Here is a 10920-nt window from a genome sequence, read left to right as displayed (position 1 = left end):
ATATTTCTGCTCCACTGGTTTAAGATGGATTAAGATTTAAAAAAGCAAAAACTGCTTAAGCACCAGTAATATGATTCTCTTGCACAAATGCCTAAAATGATACTGTTTATCTTCAGAAGAAAGAGTAGATTAGAAGAACACAGCCTCTGACAACCAATTGATTAAATTTAGGGCATTGAGATACATGTTACAAAAGAAGATGAAAGTATTCCTTATTTAAGATTTATTGTTAAAACAAGAAATTGTATAAAATTTGGATTAAAAAAATTCAATTGCAATGTAAAAAATGCAGTTGTAGTTTTGCTTTTTAGAGAGCCAAATTGATAAATAAACCTTTAAAGGTTATAAAAACAACTTTCAAATAATTATAGGTACGATGGTATATGTGTATGCGAAAGGCAAAAAAATCATAGATGCATTCAGGTTTCCACTGGGGGAAAATACCCCTCTCTTGAATCATTAGGGAAACATTTATTCAGCAAAGTGAAAATGCATTAAAATATTTTATGATCAGTATTATACTATTTACAGAGACATGATCAAATAAAGGCCAAAATGAAGTTCGTTAGCACAGGCTCGTACGTACCACTGTTGAGCCACAACAGTGTTTTGAATACCCCATACATTCCTTCCCTTTTCTCAAAGCAAGCCCTGCTACCAAAGGCTGAAGATTCTGTACTTCATACACTAAAATATATGATGTTAAATTTTTTGCATAGCAGTAATGAGGCATGTTCAGTGTCACATCTCTGTTCTTTAGAAAAATCTCCAAGAACAATATCTCAAATGCCCAGTGAAGCCCTTCTTACATGGAGCATTTTGAATACAGAATCTTATTTCCTGTGACATGCAGAAAAGATGGGAAAAAATATGGAAAGATGAAAGAAATAACATCAATCAGCTGCGTGAGAAAGAAAGATACCTTCTCTTTATATGAACTCTTATTGTTTCCCAGGAACACAGCATAAAAAGATAACACACTTCCTTGCATTTTGTAAAAGGCTCTTGACATAATTTTTGACTTATTAACTAGTGATGCTAAACTTAAATTGTACATAAAGAATTAGACACTGTTTCCTGTTTCTTAAAATTTAACACTGAGAAAAATTAAAATATTTTTCATGCAACGCTTATCTAATATTAAACTTCACATTTGCTTAACAGAGCACAGTCTTCACAATAACAGGGTATATTGCCAAAGGCAGCATGCAGACTTTTTGGAATTGCTCCCATCTCTTTCGGTTCACCTGTAAAAACATCTACGTGCTCCCTAGGACTGCATCTGTGGCTAGTTTTAAAGAATGACTATCCATGCAAATAGGCATAATTTCAGCATGAAATAATCTGTAAAATCAAGACAGTAGTCAATGCTTAGTTTGCAACCAGGATGAAAAAAAAAAAAAAGCTTTTAATACTTAGAAATATTATGTTTATTTTGCAGTCTTTGCTCATGTATTCTGGATGTATTAAAAGAATTTTCATAGATTTAGTGTCAGAGAGAGCTATGCAAGGGACATGATGTTTGTTTACATTAGTGGTTCCTTGCATACAGGAGAGCAAAGAATGATAAAAAATATATTAAAACCAAAAAAAAAATATCATTAATTTAGATGTGAAACCCAAACACCTTGACTTGTTATCAGGTCACTGTCTTCAGAGGTCTTTTCTTATCAAAAAGTGCATTAAGTGAGTTAAGGTTTGTTACCTTGTGATGAAAATAATAAAATAGCAAGGATTTCTCTTCCAGGGGCCCAATTCTGCCACCTGCACACCAAGAAGCATCCTATCCTGCAAGCAACACCCCTGGAGTCCAGGGATACCAAAATCCTGCTATGTGGGAGGGGTAGAGTCAGGCAGCATGTAAAAGATTGTCTCTTGTCTCCTGCTTTCTCCTAATTGATGCAAATGGAGTTTTTCAGGGGGCAGAATTAGAATATCACCAAAAAAAATCCAAAAACCTGAGGACTATCAGAAGGGTTGTTTCTGTAAAGAACTGGCCAAGGCACTGGCACAGAATAAACCAGGGCCAAGTTTGACCTTTCAGTCCAGTGGTGTTAATTTGAAATCGATCTAAACTAATTTAAAGACAACTGAAAGAGCTCCTGCTTATTTCACCTAAGATATTCTGAAGGCATCCACCATAAAGATTGTACTTGCCAATAGGAAAAGAAAACAAACCACAAACAAAACCCACCAACACCGAAAACCTTCACGCTTTTCCTTCCTTTTCTGCAGTCAAGCTATGCTTGATTAAGAGCCAGCAGTACGTTCCCAGACTCACACCAGAAACCTCATGTCAGGTTACAAGTTTTGCACTTTTCCCAGAAAATTCGAGGTGCCTGACCACTGTTCCCCTCTCTCTTGCCCAATCCCAGCCAAGGACACACATGGGGAGGGCTTGCTGTACCCTTGAGTCAGCAGCTCAGGAAATAGGCTGTCCTGCGCCAGGTTGGAAGGTCATTGCCATGCATCCTTCCTCCCCAGTGTCCATTTCCCTCCCCAAGCCCCGCACCAGCCGCTGCTCCACAGCCCATTTCTGCCACCGCAAACATGTGGCAGGAGGTGCTCCAAGCGACGTCCCCTCCTTCCCTCGATGGAAGCTGAAAGCATCGGAGTTATCGTAGACTTAACCTGGGTATTAAGCAACATCTCCCATTTGCCCTGGTGTTATCCTGAGCCAGCCAGGCTGCCAGCTTTTAGGCTTACGTGCCTTTCGGCTTAAATATGAGAAATAGTTCTACTTTAGCCTGACAAAACAGAATGGGTATTGAATGGCCAGTTAATATTTCATTCTCGGGGGACCGAAACCAATTTGCACCTCAAGGGGAGTGGAATGGCACATAGAGCGGGATGCAAAATCCCAGCCACAACAGGCAGAATCGAAGACTGATTAGATTAGAACTGAATAAATAAGAACTGAAATATTGGGGAGGGGGAGAAATAATTACGAAACATGTGTCCTTTACACAGTCACCAGTACTTTGGCTGCACATTGTCTCAAAACTATATTCTAAAGACATGTAAAGTCTCTGTAAAGCTCTCCAGAAAAACAGAGCTGGCAAGATAGTCTTTGGTTGTCAAGATCTATGTAGAAATCTCCAGAAGCACCATTTCTTTCCAAATTACAGAGTTTTAAATTTGTGAAGGTTAAATTTGGTTTATGCATCGCTTTTGATACTCCTGGCATGGCAAATGTAGTTTATGTTAAATTCGCCGGCCACATCTCAAGCCTCAACTCGCACAACGAGGTTTCTTCAGAAACCAAACGTTTTCCATGCCGATGGAACTAAAAATCATACCAAAGGCCTCAGCACTTTCTATGTCCATCCATAAACACAGCAGTAGTATTTTATTTACAAATTTACTTTCAGATATTTTGTTTAAGGAGATATGATTACAATGTAGCTATGAATAACCTCATAACAGCACAGCAGCTACAGACATGGGTTTATTTCGTATCCATTTGATATGCATTGACATTTAAAATGGAAACAGATTAATTTCTAAGTCTCCAAGAGTTAGTTACCAAACCTTTTGCTAGAATGGTCTGTCAAAATGAGTATGATGTCAGGTATTTAACTATACTCACTATTAATAAATCAATTTTTGTAATCAATTTGGTTAACTCATTTTGATCTAGAAAGATGGTGATCATTTTCTCCTAGATTAATTAAAATACCTACAAGATGCAAAGGAGATGTAAATTCAAACTCGGTCTCATCAGCCCCTTAGAAGAACTCTAGCCTAACATAAACAACCATTAAATACACAGCACAAGAGTGCTAAACTTGATGAATATGCTTGGATAAATTCAAGGAGATACCAGTTTATACAGCTGAAATTGTTCCCATCTTTTCACAAGCCGACTACTTTCTTTGGTCCACAGTCTGCCTGCTTCATATCAGCCCATTATGCCAATACCATGCAAGAAGTGTAACATGCTTCTGCTAATAGAAATATTTAGATCTTACACTCTAACGCACTACACAGGCTATGACTTTGCCAGAATCAGCCAGGAAGCACAGGAGAAAATTATTCTAGTCAACAGCATTTCATGCACAAAACCACAGCTAAAATTCGAAGAACAGATGACATCTGTTCACCATATCTGTTCAGTGCTAAAAATCACATCAGCCACTAATGAGAAAGTGCTACTTTTTTGCACAGCTCTGACACAAGTTTTCTTGGAAGAAAGTACTAGCTTTTTGTACAATTCTAACACAAGTTTTCTTGGGAGAAAGTATTATCCAACTCCCTTAGCCGAGATGTCTATCAAGGAATTTGAAACGGGGCAGAAAGGATGAGGAACTATTTGGGCAGTGAAAAACTACTTTACTAGGATTTCTCCATAAGAAGAAGCAGCAGCAAAAATAAGTGCCTGATTTACTTCAAATTTATGCTGCTTACTCTTTAGCCTTAAAGGAAAAAGCAACCCTTGTTTTATGAACCTGGTGATACCCAGGGCCCAAAAGAGCAAGGTATTCAGCAATTCCTATGAATGCCAAACATCCGCAATTCCCATCAACTACAGAGCTCAGTAACAGGAGGGATTCGGCATCTCATTAGTTCAGGCCTTTAAACTGGGGAGATGCAGGGCCCTCCATCACACAGCCATGCTCGGCACTGCTTGAGGAAACAGATCTTTTGAATGAGAAAAAGAAATGAAGCTGCTCAAGGTAGAAAACTGAAAATATTTTCCTCCTCACAAGCCAGTTTGGTCCTCGTTATTTCACTGATCATGAAGAAAATAACTCACATGGCCTCTGTGTAGAGACAATACTGAAAGGTTCTCAAGATTCCTAGTCTGAATTCAGCCCAAGTTTTCCAACATACTATTTTTTCCATACTACGCGATGTCATTACATCACAATTCTTAAATGACTCAATTTAGCAGTTAGGCTGCACTTTGAGTCAGAATAAATCACTATTTAGAGACTACAAATTGCAGTATTTACAATTCTGCCCTGAATCAAATTAAACTTTTCAATTTGAAAATGTGTCCATTCTTATGAACATCTCAATTTATCAAGCAATCATAAAAGAGATAAGTTATATAAACCAAGAGGCCTCAGAGTTCAGCTGGCAGGGAAGTTCACTGTATATACCAACAGTGCCATTCAGCAAAACACAGGATACTTTATAGAATAATTTAATAGGGAGCTGTTAGTGAAAAGTATATACATTGTACTTTTTATCACAGTTCAACTCCTGAAATGTTGATACTCTGTCTACCCTTGAGTATTAATAAACATTTCACAGAATGCGATATTGCTGCTAAAGGTAAGCTCTGGATGAAAAGCAGATAAAATAAATACAAAATGAGCTGCAGTGGTCGTAAACTTAAAGTGATTGATGGCAACTCAGAGAAAAATTGCGAGAAGAAGACATAAAGGATATGTACCACATGCAAATCTACGGCTAAGGAAACTGCCTCCATATAATTCATCCTGCATATTGCCAAACCTCTGCAGGCAATGCAGATGACAAATAATCTGAGCTTTTACACCTCACGGTGACACAACCATGTTTCTGTGCCCTGCTCTCAGCAACACAGCACCTTCTGCCACCAAGCTATGGCCACAGATGCGTGGACGCGTTCCACGTGCTCCCCACCCGGCCCCAGACCCGGATGGTGTCTTTGGGGTGACACTCGCCATACAGCCAGAAACACCACGGGGTCTGCTGAGCGCTCGGGACCTGCGGCTTTCCAAAGCTCGTCCTGGCAACTTTTGCCCGACATTCAAGGGCACATCTAGCCTGCAGCCGTGTCCCTCGTCAGCCCTGACTGAAATCCCCTACTTTGCCAAAGACATTAAGTTAATATCCCGCGTACCTGCTCTTCCGCGGCCGGGGCACAACCACACGGACGCGGCGCTGGCCCCTCGGGGAGCTCCATCCCGCCTCGGCCGCGCCCCCTGCACGGCCCGCGGCCGCTGCTCCCGCACCGCTTCCCGCTGCTGACCCCTCCGCCCCGGCTCTCCCGGCACAGGGATGCGGCGGCGGCCGGGACCCCCCGCATCCCCCTCCGCAGCCGGCCCGCCCGGCGCGCACCTGCCCCGCCGCCCCTGCCCGCGCCCCGCGCACCTGCCCCGCCAGACGCCGCGCAGCCACCGCGGGGGTCCGCGCAACTTTCTCCCTCTCCGCAAAGAGCCGCGGGCCCCGGGGCGGCTCCGCTCCGTCCGCGGTGCCGGGGAGCTGTGGCCCGGGAGCCCGTCGGGCCGCCCGCTCCTCTCGGGCCACGCGATCTCGGCGCCCCCAGCCCGGGCCGCGCCCCCCCAGCGCTGCCCTGCGCGCCCCATCCGCGCAGGCCCCACGCCCCCCCAGCACCGCTCCCTCCTGCGCTTTAACTCCGTGCAAACACATGGCAAAGTGAGCCGGGTCACTCAGCCGCTAAACAGAAAATCGAAAAACCAAGAAAGATCTCCATCAACGGCTAAGAAAGAATTAAATCCCCCCCGGAGGAAAAAAAAATCAACAAACAACAACCAAACAAATAGAAAGTACCAATAATCCTAATCTTTTCCCAGATCAAGGCTCTTATCCCGCGACTTGCATTTGATCTCTTCTCATGTGCTCGCTACCTACCACTCAAATCCCATTTTCTATACATTTACACGATTCGCAGCTCGTCCCACGCTTGGAAATTAAAAAGTAATTGCAAGGGTAAGAAGAGTAAGAATAAAAAGTCCCTGTCCTTCCCGGCTTGGGTTAAAAAGGAGAAGTAGCGACATGCAAATGACAGGCAAATTGGAAGAGACAAAAAGCAAGGCAGCAATAATAAACAGGACAAAGAGGAGGCTCGGAGGAGCGGAGCAGGAGTTTAAAGCGGGGATGGGGAACTTCGGCGGGGACGGGGGGAGAAAGAAGCTCGGAACAACAAGAAGAAGCCAAATACTCGCTGCGCTTTCCGTCCCCGGAAAACTGCCCTCCAACCCACGGAATAAAATAAAGAGCGGTCCACAAAAGGTGGCAGCGAGAGAGCGAAGGGGAAGGGGGGGAGGATCACCTAACAACGAGCAGGTCACTTACTCTTCAGCCCTGGGCAGGCTACGGTGAGCGCTCCATCGGGCTCCTTACCGCTCACAAATCCTTACCGCTTTATCTACCGGGGAATTAAAACTACTCAGCTAATAAAGTCACTGCAATTTTGCCCCCTGGAAAAAGAAGCACAGGTTTGATAACGGTGGTCAATATTTTGCTGGGGATTTCATCACCGCCCCCCTCCCCCCGGACCGTTTAGAGCAGCCCAAGCAAGTGCGAATTTAGGGGTAAAAAAAAAAAAAAAAAGAAAAATTAAAAAACCCCGAAAGACCTGAAAAGGCCGAGAAAGCGGGGAGGGACGGAGGGGGCGCGGAGGGGGAGCGGATACTTACTCGGTGCAAAGGCGACGAAACTGAGCCTGGCTTTTTTTTTTTTTTGCCGGTGGAAGGAGAGAAAGGGCGACACGCACACGCACATGCACACACGCACACACACACACACACACACACACGCGCGCCCCGCACACGCACACACGCACTCGCGGACACGCGCGCGCAGCCGGCAGCCCCGCCGCTGATGAATATGATAATCGCGAGCGCGGGCGGGAGCGCGGGCGGGCAGCGGCCGCGGGGCTGCGGGCGCCGAGCGGAGCGGAGCGGAGCGGAGCGGAGCGGGGGCGGCGGGAGCGGCGCGGGGCAGGGCTGGGCTGGGCTGGGCTGGGCTGGCCGAGCCGAGCAGCGCTCCGCACCGCCACAAGATTTACTTTAAGACACAGCTGAAGGAAACAGGAAGACTAGACGTCACACTCGGAGTGACGTGGGCCCGGCCCGGCGCCCAATCGGGAGGCTCCTTGGGACGGACGGGGGGGACGGGGAGAACTTGGCAGGAGCGGGGAGAGAGGCGAGGGGAGCGCGGGGGGGTGAGGGTCGCCCCGCCCCGTCCCCGCGGGAAGGTGGCGGCGGCCGCGCACCTGCGGCGGGGACGGACGGACGGACGGACGGACGGACGCGGGGCGGGAGCGCCGACAGAAGCGGCCCGACGGGGCGCCCCGCTCACCTCTGCCGCGCACCGGCAAGGGGCGGACGACAGCCGCCCCGCGTGGAGAGGGGTGGGTGACAAACTTTAGGAGAGTCCCCCCCTCCCCGCGTGGGCGGGGGCTGCTCTGCGGTGCCCCATGCGGTAAAGTTTTCCACGCGAGAAGGCTTCCGCAGAGCAGTGTCGGGGCCCCAGGGTGCGCCTCTTTCACGCGTAAAGCATCGGACGGTGGAGCAAACCCGCGTCTGCGGGCGCTGCCGCCCCACGCGGGTCACAAACTTTAGGGGAAACGGGCCCGCGGCCGCCCAGCCCGCGGCACGGCGTCCCCCGCCGCCGCTCAGCGGCAGCGGCTCCTCCGGGCGTCGCGGGGCTGTCAGCAGCAGCCGCGCGGGCATTTTCCACGTGGGAGGCAGGAAATAAACACGAAATCGAGCATCAGGTTGCGGCGCGTGGAACAACCGGTGGTACTGAGACACGGGTCTTCGGTGCGGGCGGCCCCGGCCCCCTGCGCAGCACGACCCAAGTTTAGCTCAACTTAACCCTATCCCATCCCGCTCCCCGCCGGCTCCAGTGGAAAGCTTGGGGGGGAAAAAAATTGGGAGATAAAAAAAGCCACAATAGTGGATCGCGGCAGGTCTGAACTGCGATCCGGACTGAAACCTGTCGGGCGCGCTCTGTCCCGCCTGACTGCGGCTTTCCCGCGGCGCGGGACAGGGAGCACCCGCACCCCTGCCCCTGCTGCTGCGGAGATTTGCCCGGCAGCCGGCCGGGAGGCGAGACTGAACGAGGAGAAACAGCCTCAGGCTTGCGGATAGCGGGGGATACAGCAGGGAGAGGGAATTAAGTCCTGCGGAGAGCCGGGCGGCAGCGGAGCGCTGCAGGGCGCTCGGCGACAGGTAAGGACGGCGCTGCCTCGCCGGGCCCGTCCGCCCGCGCCCGCCCCTCGGGCGGAGAGGGATCCCGAGTGGAGGGGAGAGCCCCGATGGGGCGAGGTCAGGAGCACCAAAACTTGGCGCTGCCACTCTGTGCCGGCGGCGAGGGGCCGGGCCGCACCTCGCCCCCTGCTCGCCCTGCTGCTGGTGCCGCCGCTGAGGCGGGCAGCCGCTCCGCCAGTCCCGCTCCCACGGTGAGGATCCGTCTCACTAGAGGGGAGCCGCGGCGCCGAGCCCCACGCCTGGGTGCGGACAGCAGGCTGTGCTGAGAGGGCTGCCCTCCGTGCCAAAAGTTTGGGAGCCGGCCCGGGCAGCAAACCCGCCCTCCGGGGCCAGCCCTGCTCTGCCCGCGGGGGTGAAACGCGTGTGCCCCGCGCCGGCTCCTCTGTGCCCGCCGCCGGGGCCCGGCTGGCCGCCGCTCGGGCCGGGGGGCGGCTCCGCGGTGCCTCCGTGGCGGGGAGCGGGGTCACCGAGGCGGGTGCATGAGTAACGCGGCAAGCCACCGCATCCGATCTCTTAAGAAATCACCGGGACCGGCCGAAGGAACTGCCGGAGCTGTCGCAGGGGAGCTGCTCCGAGTTAAAAAAATTACATGTCGCTGCCGGTGTCGGGGTCGGGAGCAGATGCGGCCGGCAGCACTCGCCCCAGAGCCCGGTACCCGTGCGAGGCGAAACCTTCGGCGGCGGCGGCGCCCGGCCCGTCGGGGCTCGCAAGGCGGCAGGCGGATGGGGGCCCGGCTGCTCGGGGCTCCCCGGCGCCGTGGCACTGCGAGAGCCGCTTCTCGGGGTCGCAAATGCCCTGCTGTGCCGTGCCTCCTTCCGAGGCCCGGCCCGGGGCCGACGCTGGCCGGCCGCGGGCTGTGAGCGACCGCGAATCCCCGGTGTAACGGGGCGCATCCCGGGACGCCGCGCTGCTGCCGCTTTGCTCCCGCAGTCCGAGCGCCGGGCGGCCCCGCATCGGTGCCCGGCGCCCGAGGCGCCCTCCAAGCCCGCGAAAGTGTCGGGACGGCTTTGCAGAGAATTATTTTAACGTGACACCTTTCGAAACAGCACCGGGCTCTCCGCCGCCGGGAGCGACGGGGCTGGAGCGGCCCGACGGGGGCGGCCGGGGCTGCGCTGCGCTCCGCGGGCGCGGAGAGGCGGCACGGCCGGCCCGGGGCAGGTCCCCGCGTTGCTCTTTCGGGGCTCGGCTGGCCGGGGTGACACGCTCAGCCTCCCGGTGCAGGGGCTGCGAGACGAGGGTGCAGAAGTGTGTCTGGACGCAAGGGGAGATAGGCTAAATTTGGCGGGGGAATGTCTCGCTTGGACGCTTTCCTTTTTTTTTTTTTTCCTCCCTTTTGTTTTGTTTGTTTGTTTTTTGTTTTAAAGGACACCGAGATACTCGTAGAGAAGAAGCCGAGCCGTGCAAATGCAAATAAATAAGTAAATAGCTGCCTCTGACACTGTTCTTCTCACCACCGAGGCTCACCTTAACTTCAACCACTGTTCATCTACCCAAAAAAGAAACTGAGGCTCTGGGAGTGAAGCGATGTCCCCAGGGTCACATGGCAGAGCAGTGGCAGCCAGTCTGGCCCCAGGCAGGCAGTCTGGCCCCAGCGCAGGCTTCCACCTATCCTGCAGCCCTGCTGCCTCCTTTCCGTAGTTGCTTGCATGTTACCTCCCTCCAGCCCCGTGTCTTGCAACTTTTCCAAGTCGAAACATACGGGCCCTACGCTCTGCCACACCAGTAAACACAACTGGAATGAAATTCGCACTTCCCACTCCCCTGCCATCTCGGGCACTGAGTGAGTGCTCCAGACCCTCTTAATCCTGGAGGATAGGCAGACAGCCTCTTAAGGAATGCAAGCTGATGATTCAAAGCTCAGCATTCAAAGTAATCCCCCACCCACCACCCAAATTTTAGAGTTGGAGGAAAACCGTTTTTCCTCTCAAGAATTTAATCCCTTAAAGTGGTCCATGCCAGGATCCATGTT

The 10920-nt window shown here is 51.1% G+C and overlaps 1 protein-coding gene and 1 long non-coding RNA gene across 9 annotated transcripts in view; one reads left to right on the top strand and one right to left on the bottom strand.

Annotated features, from left to right (window-relative positions):
- Positions 1-7969, bottom strand: part of PROX1 (prospero homeobox 1) — a 49913-nt gene extending 41944 nt beyond the window's left edge. Inside the window, exons 1-2 of one of the 7 annotated variants that reach the window (XM_085576059.1) lie at positions 7952-7969; positions 7030-7154 (exon numbers count right to left, since the gene is read on the bottom strand). The gene's annotated coding sequence lies outside the window, so the exon portion shown is untranslated. The other 6 variants (XM_085576060.1, XM_085576058.1, XM_085576063.1 and 3 more) reach the window with 6 other exon arrangements.
- Positions 7970-7997: 28 nt separating this feature from the next.
- The window catches only part of LOC146768044 (uncharacterized), a 46416-nt gene continuing 43493 nt past the window's right edge, over positions 7998-10920 (top strand). For both annotated transcript variants that reach the window (XR_014954020.1, XR_014954019.1), the window contains exon 1: positions 7998-8912. This is a non-coding gene — a long non-coding RNA (uncharacterized LOC146768044). The remainder of the gene's footprint in view (positions 8913-10920) is intronic.

The sequence above is a fragment of the Lonchura striata genome, chromosome 3 (genome assembly GCF_050655825.1).
Source record: "Lonchura striata isolate lonStrDom1 chromosome 3, ASM5065582v1, whole genome shotgun sequence".
Classification (NCBI taxonomy): domain Eukaryota; kingdom Metazoa; phylum Chordata; class Aves; order Passeriformes; family Estrildidae; genus Lonchura; species Lonchura striata.
Note: the sequence above shows the minus strand (reverse complement) of the source record. Positions and strands in the feature narration are given on the sequence as shown.